This window comes from Periplaneta americana, chromosome 14, assembly GCF_040183065.1.
Source record: "Periplaneta americana isolate PAMFEO1 chromosome 14, P.americana_PAMFEO1_priV1, whole genome shotgun sequence".
NCBI classification, from domain to species: Eukaryota; Metazoa; Arthropoda; class Insecta; order Blattodea; family Blattidae; genus Periplaneta; species Periplaneta americana.
Window position 1 is genome coordinate 154,767,952 of NC_091130.1, and position 14,944 is coordinate 154,782,895.

Genomic DNA, 14,944 nt, shown 5'->3' on the forward strand with positions numbered 1-14,944 from the left:
ATATGTTAAAAGCCTAAAGCAGTAAAATGAATATGTCACTTAAGCGGTAAGAAGAGGGAAATTGTTATGCGTGTTAGGTTGGGAATACTGAATGTAGAATTTTAGACTTACCGTGGATTGGTTTCGTGTGGAAACCAAGCAAATACGCACGATCTCACACAAAATATCATGCCTTTTATTTATTTGTTCATTTAATTATTCTTATTCATTCATTGATTTATTCTTATATTTATTCATTTATTCTTAAATTCACTCACTATTCATTCATTCACTCAGACATTCATTTAAAATAAATTGGACTGTGCATACTAGTAGTGTGGACAAAATCAGAAGTAACAGTCACAACATTATGCTGTAGCATACTCCTCGGTTCTGGTCATGTTACTCAAGAAGGATGAAGTAATACTGTCAAGCAACATGTATTACCTACTTGAAGTCTTGTCCTATTTAGTGGCAAACAGAACACTGCTCAATATAGCAGTGAAGGAAAGAAGTATGGATATATTAACACCGAAATTACATATATAGCATATTATCAGCCAGTAAATAGTGTTGGACAATAACGAAAAGTGTGAATAGAAAACAGTTTCACAATTATTTCATTGTACGGAGTGACTCACTAAAAGAATGCAAAAATTAAACAGAAAATATATGTGATTGATTAACTAGCGGACTTACTCGTGATAATTATGTAAGTCTGTGTGGCTTACAGCTGTTTCGGTGCTTCATCACACCATCCTAAGAGCCTACTAGATCTCGGCGTCATCTCGAACTTCTCTGCCTGTTATGTGGCTGCGTTTGATTGTTGAAAGGTGTTGAAAAGTGGAGTCAAATAGTGTGTGTGTTCTGAAATTGATCTGTGTGTTGAGAATTTGATCGGGGTGTGTTTTAGTGTGTTTGTATATTTCGTATTGTTCTAGTGTGTTGAGTTTTTGGTTCTTGGGTAGAATGTGTAGGATTTCCATGTCTGCATTTATGTTATTGTATGTATGGTTAGCATTGGTTATGTGATCGGCATATGTAGATGCATTGTGTCCTATGGTTATTGCTTTAATGTGTTCTTTGTAGCGTGTTTGGAATGATATGCCTGTCTGTCCTATGTAGAACTTCTCGCAACTATTACATGTGAGTTTGTATACGCCTGTGTGGTCGTATTTATTTGTTTGTGTTGTTTGTGTGTTGAGATGTCTTTGTAGTGTGTTTTCTGTTCTGTACGTTATGTTGTATTTGTGCTTTCCGAATGAAGATGCGATCTTATGTGTGCTTTTGTTTTCATATGTTAGTGTGATGTATTTCTTGTGTTCTTGTGTTTGTGTTGTGTTTTGCGTGTTTTTGTGTTTGTTAAGTTTTTGTTTTGTCTTTCTTATGATGTTGTCTATTATGTTTGGATTGTATCCGTTTTCTTGTGCTATGTATTTGATTGTGTTCACTTCTTCATTGTAGTGTTGTTGGCTCATGAGTATGTTGAGTAATCTGTGTACCATTGTCCTGAATGCAGCATGTTTGTGTTGTATGGGGTGGTTAGATGTGTTGTGTATGTGTGTGGTGGTAGTGGTGGTGGTGGTGGTTGGTTTTCTGTATATTTTTTAGCTGTTATTATTGTTATTATTATTATTATTATTATTATTATTATTATTATTATTATTACATTAGTGAGATCGAAACTGGAATATTCATCTGCAACTACTTAGTTCGGCCAAATTGGAAAATATTCGAAGAAAATTTATATCATTCAGATTTCTGCCCAATAAATAAATGTAGATAATATGGAAAACAGTAACCTATAGCAATAGGCATGTATAAGAATTAGAGAAATATTTTTATTTACATATGAGTTTTTATGAACATATGATGTTTTTGTTTTTAAATCATAAGTATGTGAAAATAATTAAGGAAATAATGTAGTCCTCCACTTCTATAGGGTAGGCCTACCCATTTTATCTTAGCTACAATGTCCATAACACCATGGGCACCGATTTACAACATGGACAGTATCCATTCTCCCCTCCCCTGATACAGGGTGTGCCAAAAGAACTTCCTTCCAGGCTATACTGCCATAAAAATGAAATAATTACGTCCACATAACCTTTAAAAATACTGCTCTATATAAACAACTATCTTCTCTGATTTAATGTTTCTTTATATAAAAATAATCAAATAAGTTTGTCACTTTAAGGGTATACGTACGTGAACACCACAAATATTATCAGAATATGCAGGCTCTAAATTTCTAAAATTTTATAAGAAAATAAACTCACAATTGGTCAAAAATTACAAGGTATCGTAAGATTTATTGGAACTTAATTTTCTGATTAAAGTATAAAAAAAGGTTACTAATAATGTTTTTGAAACTACTTTCACCAAAGTATGAAAAAAAAATTTTGCAGTTACATCATTCGGTAACCATAACATTGTTATGGTCTCTCTGACATGTTTAATATTTTTTCCTGCATGTAATAAACACTTATTTCTGAAAAGCAGACTACTCTCAGACATGTAGAGTTGTTTATTTTAATACAATTAATTTTTTATTTGTCCTATATAAAATATATGTTAAAATTTACTTAACGTTTTGTGACCTAATTTTTCTATTTTCAAAGAAATAGGCGTTATTGTAGTCCACCCTTTGCATAAATGCATATTAAATCAGTGTACAAAATTTGAGAATTCTATCTCTAATGGTTGTGGAGTTATGAAATAATATGTGTGAAAATTTTCAAATTTCATAAAATTTAATTTAAAGTAAAAAGTGAATTCTAAAAATATTATTAGTAACCTTCTTTATACTTTTATCAGATATTTAAGTTCTAATAAGTCTTGCTGTGTTACCTTGTAATTTTTGTCCAATTATGAGTTCATTTCCTTATAAAATTTTAGAAATTTAGAGCCTGCATTTTCTGATAATATTTGTGGTCATTCACATACATATACCCTTAAAAGGAGTGATCTATGATATTATAAATGTACAGTACGTACGTGTATATACATTTCTTTATGTTATAGATATGTACTGACACAAGAGTGAAAACAACTATTACGAACCATGAGTGAACATATTCATCAAGTCAGTCAGTTCAGTTTCTGACTTTTTCTTTTTTGTTCTTCCAAGTTACACTCGAATGCTTCAAGTTTGCAAGTACGTGAAATGCCTTAGGAAATTCTGTTAGTCTGTAAATAATACACAACATACGTAATATGCCACATTACTAATTTATTCTAGATAAGCCACAAAATAAGTTAATGACGAAATATAGGAGCTATTAATATAAATAAAACGGCAACAAATCGGGGCACATAAAAAGCCTAATGCCAACAGAAAATTATGAAATAACTGAAAAAGGCACCGAAAACTGAGTGGTGTGGAACAATACTGCATTAATATATTACAATGTAGGACACAAAGTGGTGAGAATAGCAAACATTAATACAGCAACTACAACAAAAAACATATCTATTTACTTACACTTTTTTACTGACGAAACATGTATTTTATTCATACACTCTTTTATTCAACTTATCAATCATTCAACATCCACCTCATCATGCAACCACGTTCTCAGAGTAAGACCAACTCAAAGGGACTGGCATCTAACGGGGCAGCAAGTATGACAGAAATATAAACAATTCTCAATTTTGACTAGACATAATTCTTATTGTCTCTTACAGCCGTTTCTCGGATATACTAGTCAGTTTTACCATTTCAGTTATTATCTGCCATGAAATGACAATACTTATTACTTCGTCCTTCAAACGAGATTCGGTATATCGAGTTGTCAGATTTCATTCTGTATTGTTTCCTTTCAGAAAGTAACACTAACAGCTTCACTATTATTTTATGGTTGTTTTAAGTTTCCAGATCGTTACAAAAAGCACTTTTCTCCATAACAAACATATTCAGTGTGTTTTTCTGAAAGATTTTCTGACTCTGTCACACTTTGCTTTCCAGTATTTGTGCACTCACCTTCTGATCAGTACCATCAGTTGCTAACAATACGAGCTAAAAAAAATCACTGTACAAGAATATAATCCACTAACTCAATTGTAAGATTAAGTACCTTTCTGAGAATTGAATGTCTCCCACGTAAATAATTACCAGTATACAAAATGCCACCATGTAACATCATTATTATTATGATTAGAGTAAAAAAAAAAAAAACAGGCTTGAACTATCTTGCATTTCTTGCCTACAAAATGAACAGGGCAATTCATATTTCAATGGTTAATGCTTCTGTACAGTGTACCATTAGCAAAACACTGGAAAATCGGCTTTTATACTGGAGACATGAGTTCAAATCCTGTTCATGACAGTTTCCTCTGTCACCAATATACCATTTCTCAATAATTACTTCTCACCAATGCAGTAACAATAGGAAACTATTACACCAAATGATCTTCTCCAAGAGACCAAGTGCAGGACAAACAGAGAGAATGGGAATTCATGATTTTGGCACCGACACCTGAGTATTTGGCAATAGCGCCATACTAGCAAGCTATTATACTATTTGACTATTCCACTCTCTCAAATACAAAGTCCTACTTGCAGAATGCCCTAAAGGAGAACTACTGAGGAACAATCGCCACCATAAAGTGAGAAGCTCCATCGCAACCACTCTTCGGAAGGCGAAGTGGGAGATTTACAAAGAAGTGCACTGCTTGGCTGAGAATGGGTCAACGAGAAGAACAGACATTATAGCCATCGATCGCCGGAATCAAAGAAGCCTCATTCTTGACCCCACTGTCCGTTTTGACAAGGATGATCAACAAGCCAATAACATTAACGATGAAAAGAAGTCTATTTACAACCTATGTATTCCTCACTTCAGTGAGAGATACAAAATGAATATTAATACATGGGAAGTGAAAGGACTTCCTTTTGGCGCTAGGGGAACTTCATTTAAGTTAACCAAAACCATTCTCCTTTCTCTTAAATTTTCTAATGAGGACATTAACAAAATTTGTCTAATGGTAATGAGAGATTCATTATCCATTTTACACAATCACTTGTATAATACTATGTAATTTTTTTTCACTTCATTTCATTACTCTTCAATGTATTTTCATCTCATGTTTCTCCGAACTCAAATTGTACTTTATTTTTAAATTTATCATTGTTCCGTATTCTCTCCGCAATCATATTGTATTTTTCATTTAACCTCTGCTTTGTATTCTGGATCCTAGTGGTCAGCCGTAGATTTCGGCCAGATGTCCCAAATTGTGGAATTTGTTGTTGTGATAAGTCACCATATTTTGAAAACTGGAAACAACATTATACAACAATTGTGTAGGAATTCCCGGCAATAAGATTCTGTTGCCATATTTTCTTCCAAACTATTCTAGGTGGTCATACTGACTGAGCTGTCTTTTCCCCATACAAAATTCCAGAGGATGTCTGTACTGTTCTTACATTACATTTGATTAATCTATGGAAGGGAGCACACTGCAGCATCATGGTTATGGCGTTACACTACAAGCTGGAAGATCATGGGTTCTATTTCCTATGAGGTCACGGATTTTTCCCATTGATCTAATTCTTCCAGTCGCACTATGGCCCTGGAATTTGCTCAGTCCTTAAGGGAAGTGAATATCAGAGTTATTTCATTGGGGACAAAGGACTGACATCCCTCTGTTACTCAGTGCTGATTGTCTCGGGAGGTGGGAGTCTTAACATCCAGCTTTTTGGAATAGAACGTAAATCTGTGGAGGATGATGAACTGAAATTCTCCTGGAGTAGATTTTTATTGAAAACATCAGACCAACAATTTTGGTAGACCTCTAGATCCTCAATTTTTAAAAACAGAATATTCTGAATAAGCAATATAATACATTATTATAACAGAATAAAATAGAAGATCAGCATTTTCAATCAACATAATAAAATATTTACTAAATATGTATAAACATAGAAGATGGCAGAGGTAGTCATTGACAGCTTGGAAGCAACAATCCAACTCACCTGACTGAGAACCCAAGAAGAATTTTATTATTCCATACCCAAAGCCAGGAAAGCTTCAAATCCTACATTGAAATTCTCCTGTATTACAACAAATAATAATTGATATTTTATATGTATTGGATCCCCTGGGAGGGGACGGGAGAGAAGTGGAGAGGAGGGGAGGAGAGGGGAGGGGAGGGGAGAGGAGCGGAGAGGAAAGGAGAGGAGAGAAGAGGGGAGGGAAGGGGAGAGGAGAGGCGAGGAGGCAGAGCAAAGAGGAAAGGAGAGATGAGGGGGAGGGGAGAAGAGTGGAGAGGATAGTGGAGAGGGGAGGGGAGAGAGGAGAGGAGAGGGGGGAGAGGGAAGGGGAAGAGGGAGGGGAGAGGGAAGAGGTAGGGGTGGGGAGAGGAAATAGGGAGGGGAGGGGAGAGGGAAGAGGCAGGGAAAGGAGAGGGGAGAGATGGGGAGGGGAGGGGATGAGGGGAGGGCGGGGAGACGAGAGGAGAGGAGAGATGAAATATGAGATGAGGCAATTCTGTGGAGATACTACAGTAATAAAACACTAGATTAACAAAATAATTCCTGAAACAAATGGATCTCACCAAACGGGTGCCACTGGTACAGTGACAAGCATTACACAGAATGGAAGATGTCTCCGTCTGATATTTTTTAAAATTTTAAAACTTTTCTTTTCATTAAATTATATTACACTGTTTCCTTTAGGAAAAATCTAATCATCTTTAAAGAAGACATTTCTAAAAATGACACAAAACATTTGAAATGCTGCTCTACAATGAAGTTAGGGTGTGAAGGTGTTGATTTTTCTCCAGTTTCTGAGTATGTGGCAGAGATTCAGAAGGAATTATTTTCAAGGTTTTCTAAATTTGATGAACTACAACCTAGATTTCTTCTGTTTAACAACCCTACGGAAGCATATCCAACTGATGATGATCCAGATCTGCAGACGGAGCTGTGTAACTTACAGAGTGGTAGTTTTCTTATATCAGTGACAAATTTTCAGCCCATTGAGATTTTTAGACTAGTTATCAAGAACAATTTCCAAATTTGCGAAATTTTGATTTGAATATAATTACAACCCATCTTTGGTATCACATACTATGTGAATGTGCATTTCCTACCATTAAATAATTGTTAAAATCTAAGCATGGAAACAAGTTGTCACAAGATTTATTGAAATCGCTACTGCAGCTTGCCACTACACGAATCGAATGGATATTGAATCTATAGTAAACCAACACACAGCTCAAAGTTCTCATTAAGTGTATCTGATCGTTTTCTTTTTGTTTGTAAAATAGAAGCCAAAATAAGTTGATGTACCATAACATATTTCTTTCCATTTTCTAATAATTATAACTATTTAATATTTATTACCGGTATATTATCATTCCAGCCTATAAATTAATTTCGAAAGTGTCATCTGGTCCTTCAACCAAAACCAGTTACCACACTGGTTTAAAGAAATGGTGCCAGAAACCAGTGGCGGTTCCTCGGGGGAGGGAAGGGAGGAACGTCCTCCTCACATTTTTCTTCTTTTGAAAGTAAATACAAAATAAAATATGTGCCTTGAAGTCGAGGAAGATTCGATAATTTATAAGTTCACAGCTATAAGAAGAACTCGGATGATCGAGTTTTAAACGACGCGCGCTCATGTGCTGTAGAAAACTGTAAGAAAGATGCGAGATTGTCTGTGTAGAGGAAAGGCACTCCATTCCTCCTCTACTGCAGTTAACACACATAGACAACAGCGTACTAGCGGCCAGAGAAAGAAGCAGAGTTTTAAAGCAAGTAAATAAACGGAGAGGGAGGAGATCCTCCTCTGAATCAGTGCATGGGTGGGAAATAGAAACCGACTGGTCGTGCAGCAAGCTCGTTACTGCTGCCATCTAACGATGTTGCATTCAACCAGGCTAGAACACATCTAGGAGGAGGCACAACAAAAACAGTTTTAACGCAACGCTTTGAAAGACACCATATAAACTTTTTTTTTTTTTTAATTATAAATCAAAAATATTACTCATTGCATTTTATATAGGCTGCTATTCATGGTTTGAAACTTTCGTGGATATTTGAAAGTTAAAGTCGGGTTTATGTAAAACAAAGAGGAAGTAGTTCTATGTAGTTGGCCCTTGAAATTCACTTCTATTCATTGTTTACTAGACAGGGCAACAGCCAAGTTGTCAGTTTTGTACAAATATATTTGAAACTGAAAGTAGGTACTCCAAACTAAACCATTTTTAACATAAAATAATTAATCGGCCACCGGCAACTTTGAACAATAATGATAGTATGACTTTACAAGAACTGACATTCTTCAAAAGCATGTGATACTGAACTTGTAAAATGTACATGTGGCAGCAGGGACCACGTGGGTAGGTGCAGTGTTCTCGCTTTCCTCAGATTATTTCCCATTCCCATTTCCATTTCCGTAAAACGGTTCCGGTTACGAGTTAGTAGCTAGTCTCTTCCAACACGTGTGATGCTGTAGTGTGCTCGAAAAATGCTACGAGGTTGTGAATTTCCTTATAATTGTTAATTTGCGCAATTAATCAACAATGAAAGAAGTGAAAACATAATATATTTTGGACAATTTAGGAAACTCAGTTTACAAGAAGAGATTATTGCTATACAGAAGGGAAGGCCAACCCCAACACTACCTGGTCTTACAGGTATGCATGTAGGCTAATTTGTAGAATATTTCATTCAAGAAGGTGTCATTTCATGCTGTTAACCTCTTTCCTCCTCTTAAGAAATATGAAGGAACCGCCACTGCCAGAAACACATGTCTCACAGAACCTGTGCTAGCACATAGGAGTACGTGGTTATTGGTAGCTCTATATTATTCCCACCACCAAAATCAAGGATGTAGTAGATACGGCCGACCCAGTGAATCGATCTGTATTGCTAAGCCAAGACAACATTCAGAATAACAGCAAATGTGTCTCGAAGAGGAGAGGTGATAGCAAGCCATTCTCCCATAATTAACCCCTCATTTACAACTAATTAAGATTAGTTATTTAAAAAGTGGACTTCCCACTGAAACACACTGCATCATACAAAAATTAAAAAACTTATTTAAAACAATTGAAAGATCAAATGATGAATAATTTCGAAGGAAAAATTGTTCCGGGGCCGGGCATCGAACCCGGGACCTTGGTTAAACGTACCAACACTGTACCATCTGAGCTACCCGGGAACTCTACCAGACACTGATCCAATTTTTCCCTCTGTACCCACAGACCTCAAAGTGGACTGGCAACCGTCAAGCAACCAACATTGAGTGCACACTAACTCTGTGTGACTTAAATTGTGGTTTTCTGTTAACGAACAGTGACGTGTATTATGCAAATCAAGCTTTCAGATATAACTCCCTATGAAGTTGATTTCGAAGGAAAAATTGTTCCGGGGCCAGATATCGAACCCGGGACCTTCGTTAAACGTACCAACGCTCTACCAACTGAGCTATCCGGGAACTCTATCAGACACCGATCCAATTTTTCCCTCTGTACCCACAGACCTCAAAGTGGACTGGCAACCGTCAAGCAACCAACATTGAGTGCACACTAACTCTGTGTGGCTTAAATTGTGATTTTCTGTTAACGAACAGTGACGTGTAATTGCAGATAAAAGGATGACAGGCCAGGTTGGGGCGAGACGTTAAGGTTTCCACCTTCACAGGCAATCCGCAAGTTAATGGCAGTAGGGGTATCAATCCTACATGCCCACCGCCTTTACCCACAAGGGAATGTCCCTGGTACTTATTTCTGTTAGAGGCTGTTGGGCCATAGTGAGGCTGGAAAGATTAGATCAATGGAAAGATCTATGATGCCATCGGGAATCGAACCCGCGACCTTCCGGCTTTGTAGCATTACACCTTAACTGCGACGCTACTGTGCGCCCTTAAAACGACTACCAGTACATATTTAAGGAAAATTTATCAAATGAAGTAAAGCACTTCTATTTGCTATGTTAACATAATTATAATGTGCACTACAGTTAATATGACATCTATTTTTTTACTATTATAATATTGCAAAACAGGCAACATATTTGCAACCAAGACCTCTTCAATGATATCTCTATCCAGTGCTTTTGCTTCAGTAAAGTCTCATTTTACAAACCTATGGATCAACAATTGGCTCTCTTTTGACAAAGGACAAATTTTACAGTCTGTACAAAAGAAACCAAATGACCAGGAAATGCACAAAAACTTGCCCAGACATGTTCAGACATTTTTAACTCTCTGCATCATAATCCACAGTTAATTCCCGATTTACCACGAAAATCGTCTGTAGCTGCATTTAGATTGGCAACAGGCCATGATTGTTTGGCCAAACACCTGCATACAATTGGAATATATCAGTCCCCTAACTGCCCATTGTGCAACTCAAACCAAGAAATGGATTCGGAACACCTCAAAATCTGTGCTTCAGTGGCTGACCATGATAATATCTTTGAAAAATATTGGAGTGCAAGAGGTCAAATGACTTTATTGTCAAACTTGGAAAGCATGTTGAAAATATTCAGATTGTCAATGTTAATACAGTGTAATACAATATAATATTTGTTTTTATTCAGTCTTATGACAAATCAATTATTAAAAACAATGACATATATTTCATAACATGTAGTCATTGAGTTTTATATAAAGTAGGTTACGAATGTTTTCGCCCATTCAGGCATCTTCAGGTTCATGTATACAATATCTCATTATAGTCTATGATAAATACAATAGTAGTCGATGAGATGGACTGTTTAAAATTAACCATGATATATATAAAATGTACAAGTGTATGTATAATTAAAATGTAATCATGTTTCAAGGTCATAAAAATTGTGGAAATTATTATTATTATCATTATATATGAGTATTATGAAGTTTAAAATGAAGAACACTACAAACGTGTTCACAATTTCCACAATTTTTATGACCTTGAAACATGATTACATTTTAATTATACATACACCTGTACATTTTATATATATCATGGTTAATTTTAAACAGTCCATCTCATCGACTACTATTGTATTTATCATAGACTATAATGAGATATTGTATACATGCACCTGAAGATGCCTGAATGGGCGAAAACGTTCGTAACCTACTTTATATAAAACTCAATGACTACATGTTATGAAATATATGTCATTGTTTTTAATAATTGATTTGTCATAAGACTGAATAAAAACAAATATTATATTGTATTACACTGTATTATTGTCAAACGCCTGGCATTAGAAAACAACAACAACATATTTAACAAGAGCCAGAACAGGTCACATTGTCACTCAATTGTACCTACATCTATCTCACATTTCTGATAATCCTACTTGTCTGTGGTGTAATAATCATGATGAAGATCTGAAACACATTCTTCCATAAACCACAAAAGAAGTAAATTAAAATCATCAGTACCAGTTGCAGAAGACACAGCCCTGCAGTATATATTGACTACACCCCACCTCTGGCTACTAGCAACAGGCATCTATAATGAATACCGATCAAAATACTTCCCATTTCTCGTGAAAAACAACAACTGAATAGACTACAGTGGACTATAGTGGACTTTATGTTGTCAGCAAACAGCTGGATACATTAAGAAGATTGATTGACTGATATGACATCTGCTGGCAATACTACAAACCCAGTAGATACAGCTTCTTAGTTTATAATTTCAATACACTTTCCGGTCTTCTGTATCTCATAGGCAACAACAACAACAACCGAGCATAGTAGGGAGACAACTGCTATTCCCTCCTTTGCATGTCTTTGGCAGAAAAAACTGGCAAAACTGAATGATGGGAGACATAACTGAGTGAACAGTCTATAAGGCAACAATTTACAATAACAGAGCTGACTGCCTCACAAAGCATGTAGCTGGAAATACGACTGTTGGACAAGAACCATTCTGTGCTATTTTAGGTATCCTCGCGTGCTCTGCAGTGAAGAAGTGAGTGGAGGTTTCTGGACATTCTGTATTACTGAAAGATCCTTTGAAGAACTTGGCTAAGCAGGTATTCATCCTGAGATGGGCATCCTAAGAATTGCGAGAAACATTATAAATCTAAAAGCACATGCACAGAATGGGAAAAACAAGTATGGAATATGTGAATTAGAACAAAAAAACCATCTGGCACATACACTCGTTGAACGATAAATTCGCCTTCTGATTTCTCTGGAATCAAAGTTTAACCATACAGTTGTGGTTGTATTTTCATATGGATTTTCAATCTATATTTATAGCTTTTTACGCTCGACGAGATTTTAACTTTGATAAAAGAACCTGAGCTATTGTAGTCCATCGATATAGAACAATAATATAATTATAAAATGATAATATACTGGTAATCAAATAAATAAAAGTGACAATGCCAATTTTCTTTAATCAACACTAAATAGCCTTTGACAGGACTTTCTGTATCGAATGATTCTGTCTGTACCTCGTGGTGTATTGGCTAATATATAAGAGTTTAGAGGTTATTCCCTCATGAATTTTCGATGTTCAAACTCCATGAAGATAAAAAAAAATAATGAGTTATATTTTGTCTTTAGTCCATAAAGTTATAACAATTATTTTAATACCGGTATTTCAGTAATTAAATTGAAGTAACCTTTTCATACATATTTTATTTTTATTTATTTGATATTCCACTGTTAACATATTTTTTATAATATTAACATTATGCAATAATTCAAGTTGTAAAAAATATGAAATAGACTATGGCCCGGTTGCAGAAACACCGATCAAAATATGATTGGCGATCAAGGAGGGTTTGATTGGCCATCAGTTCTATTTCTGTTGCAGAAAGAACAATCAGTGTTTGATCGGAAATCAGTCTTCCATCAGATTTGATCAACAGATTTTTGCTGGTTAAGTCACTGATCATCGATCAAGCAGGCTATTTATGTTGTTCTGTTTATAATGCAGTATTATATAGTAAATAGTTATAGCGTAACAATATTGTTTTCGACATAATGGATTCTTCTGATGAAGAAATTTTAAATGAAAAAAAAATATTATTAAGAAGAGGGCGTTTCCGTGATAGACATGAATTGTTTTTATGTATAATGACAGAGAATTTGAGCAAAGATTTAGGTTAAGTAAGGATTCCTGTGTTTTGTTACTTTCAAAAATTGAAACAAATATATGCAGACAGACAAATCGAAACCTTCCACTTTCTCCTATGAACCAAGTTCTAATAATGCTGAGATTTTATGCTGTTGGATTTTTTCAGGCGGTCTTGGGTTATCTTGTTAGGGTCCACAAATCAACTATTTGCCGAGTAGTTAGGAATGTCACGTATGAAATTGCTTTGTTATGGCAGGGTCTCATAAATCCCCAAACTTCAAATAGGGAACGATTTGAAATCCAGAGAGAATTTTCAGCCATGTCAGGATTTCCAAGAGTAGCCTAATATTGGTTGTATAGACTGCTCACATCCCCATCCAATCACCTAGTTGAAATGATGCCGAACTTTATCGAAATAGAAAAGGTTTCTTTTCTGTGAATATACAGGCAATATGTAGTATACACCATCATTGAAATTCTGGAATGTTGTAGCCCGTTTGCAGGGTTCTACACATGACAACACAATATTTTTAATGAGTAGGTTACGAGCTCCATTTGTAAACAGAGAGATGGGAAATGGAATTATTTTGGGTTATGGAGGCTATGCATGTTCCAATTTCTTGTCGATTCCCCTAACAAATCCCACAACAGAAGCCCCCTCACTTTTTTTTTGTTTTCTTCATATTCTTTCACTATATTGTAGTCTATATACAAATAGAAACCGCCTGTTTCCTTTCTACAAAAAGCAACAAAACAGCAAAACATTCACTTGTTTTCCTAGTCACCGCCCACTTGATGCATTCCTTTCGCGACTTTTAAAGAGCATCAAATTGGCTGTGGTTGCTAAATAGCGCTGTTGTCAAATGTATTTCTTTCTTAAATCACCAATTAGTAAATTGAGACAAGTTGATTGGAGATTCATGTTTGTGCAACGCAATGAACAATCAAATAAATCAGACATCAACTGATTGGCGATCAGGGACTGATTTGATTTGCGTTTCTGCAACCGGGCCTATGAGTTTCATTTAATGAAAAACAAACTTTAGCTAGACTCTGTAGATTTATTATCGAATTTATGGCGATTTTATTAAACTCGAACATTTTAAATATTTTGTCATTATTCCCGTCATTCATTCATTTTACATGTAGAGTAGAATACATAGTGATATGTTATGTCAGCAAATAAAGATGGATTCATGTATTAAAAAGTAAGAAATAAGTAAGTAAAGGTAACTGGCAATGAGCGAGATGGAATTATTTATGTTTTTAAAAACATAATGGAAAATAAAGATCCAGCATCTATTTGTCAGCCTGAAGAATTCTTAAAGAAATGACAAAGACGAAAAGATCAAGTTGATGATGTATAAAAGGCAGGCACCATGTTGGAGCTGAAGTACTGGAGGCTTATCTAACCTGCCTTTACTTCTATTTTTATCACACTTCCTATCTTCAATTTCATTAATGTTATGTTCAGCATTTATGTTTGCTGGTGGCATTGAGTATCCGTAGTGAGTGAATATCCAGACCACTGACGCCACAATTTCTTAAGAAGTGGATGCATTAATTGCTCCTGTAGTTACTACAGATTCCAGTATAGCAAACTGACTTACTCATTCAAGTGTGCACTTTTTCCAAGAAATAAGGTATGACAGATGTCAACATTCTAGCAGAAGAGCACACTGTATTTTTTTTAACTGAACTGCATCACCCATAGATTTAATTTATGTTCTACTATGTACGGAGTATTTCTTCAGGACATACATTTAAGTTAAGTATCTTAAATTAGACATTTAAATGTCCTCAATTAAATTTGGCAGTATTTCAATCTTAAGCAGACAAAAATAAAAATAGTATTTGTCCAATCAATCTAAATACGAATATAAAAATTAATTTATGGAAAGATAATTTTTTTATAATCTGTACA

At 35.3% G+C, this 14,944-nt stretch overlaps 1 protein-coding gene across 11 annotated transcripts in view; it reads right to left on the minus strand.

The window, feature by feature from the left end:
- LOC138713882 (protein piccolo-like) overlaps nt 1–14,944 on the minus strand; it is a 281,309-nt gene that overhangs the window by 254,415 nt on the left and 11,950 nt on the right. The window lies entirely within an intron of this gene.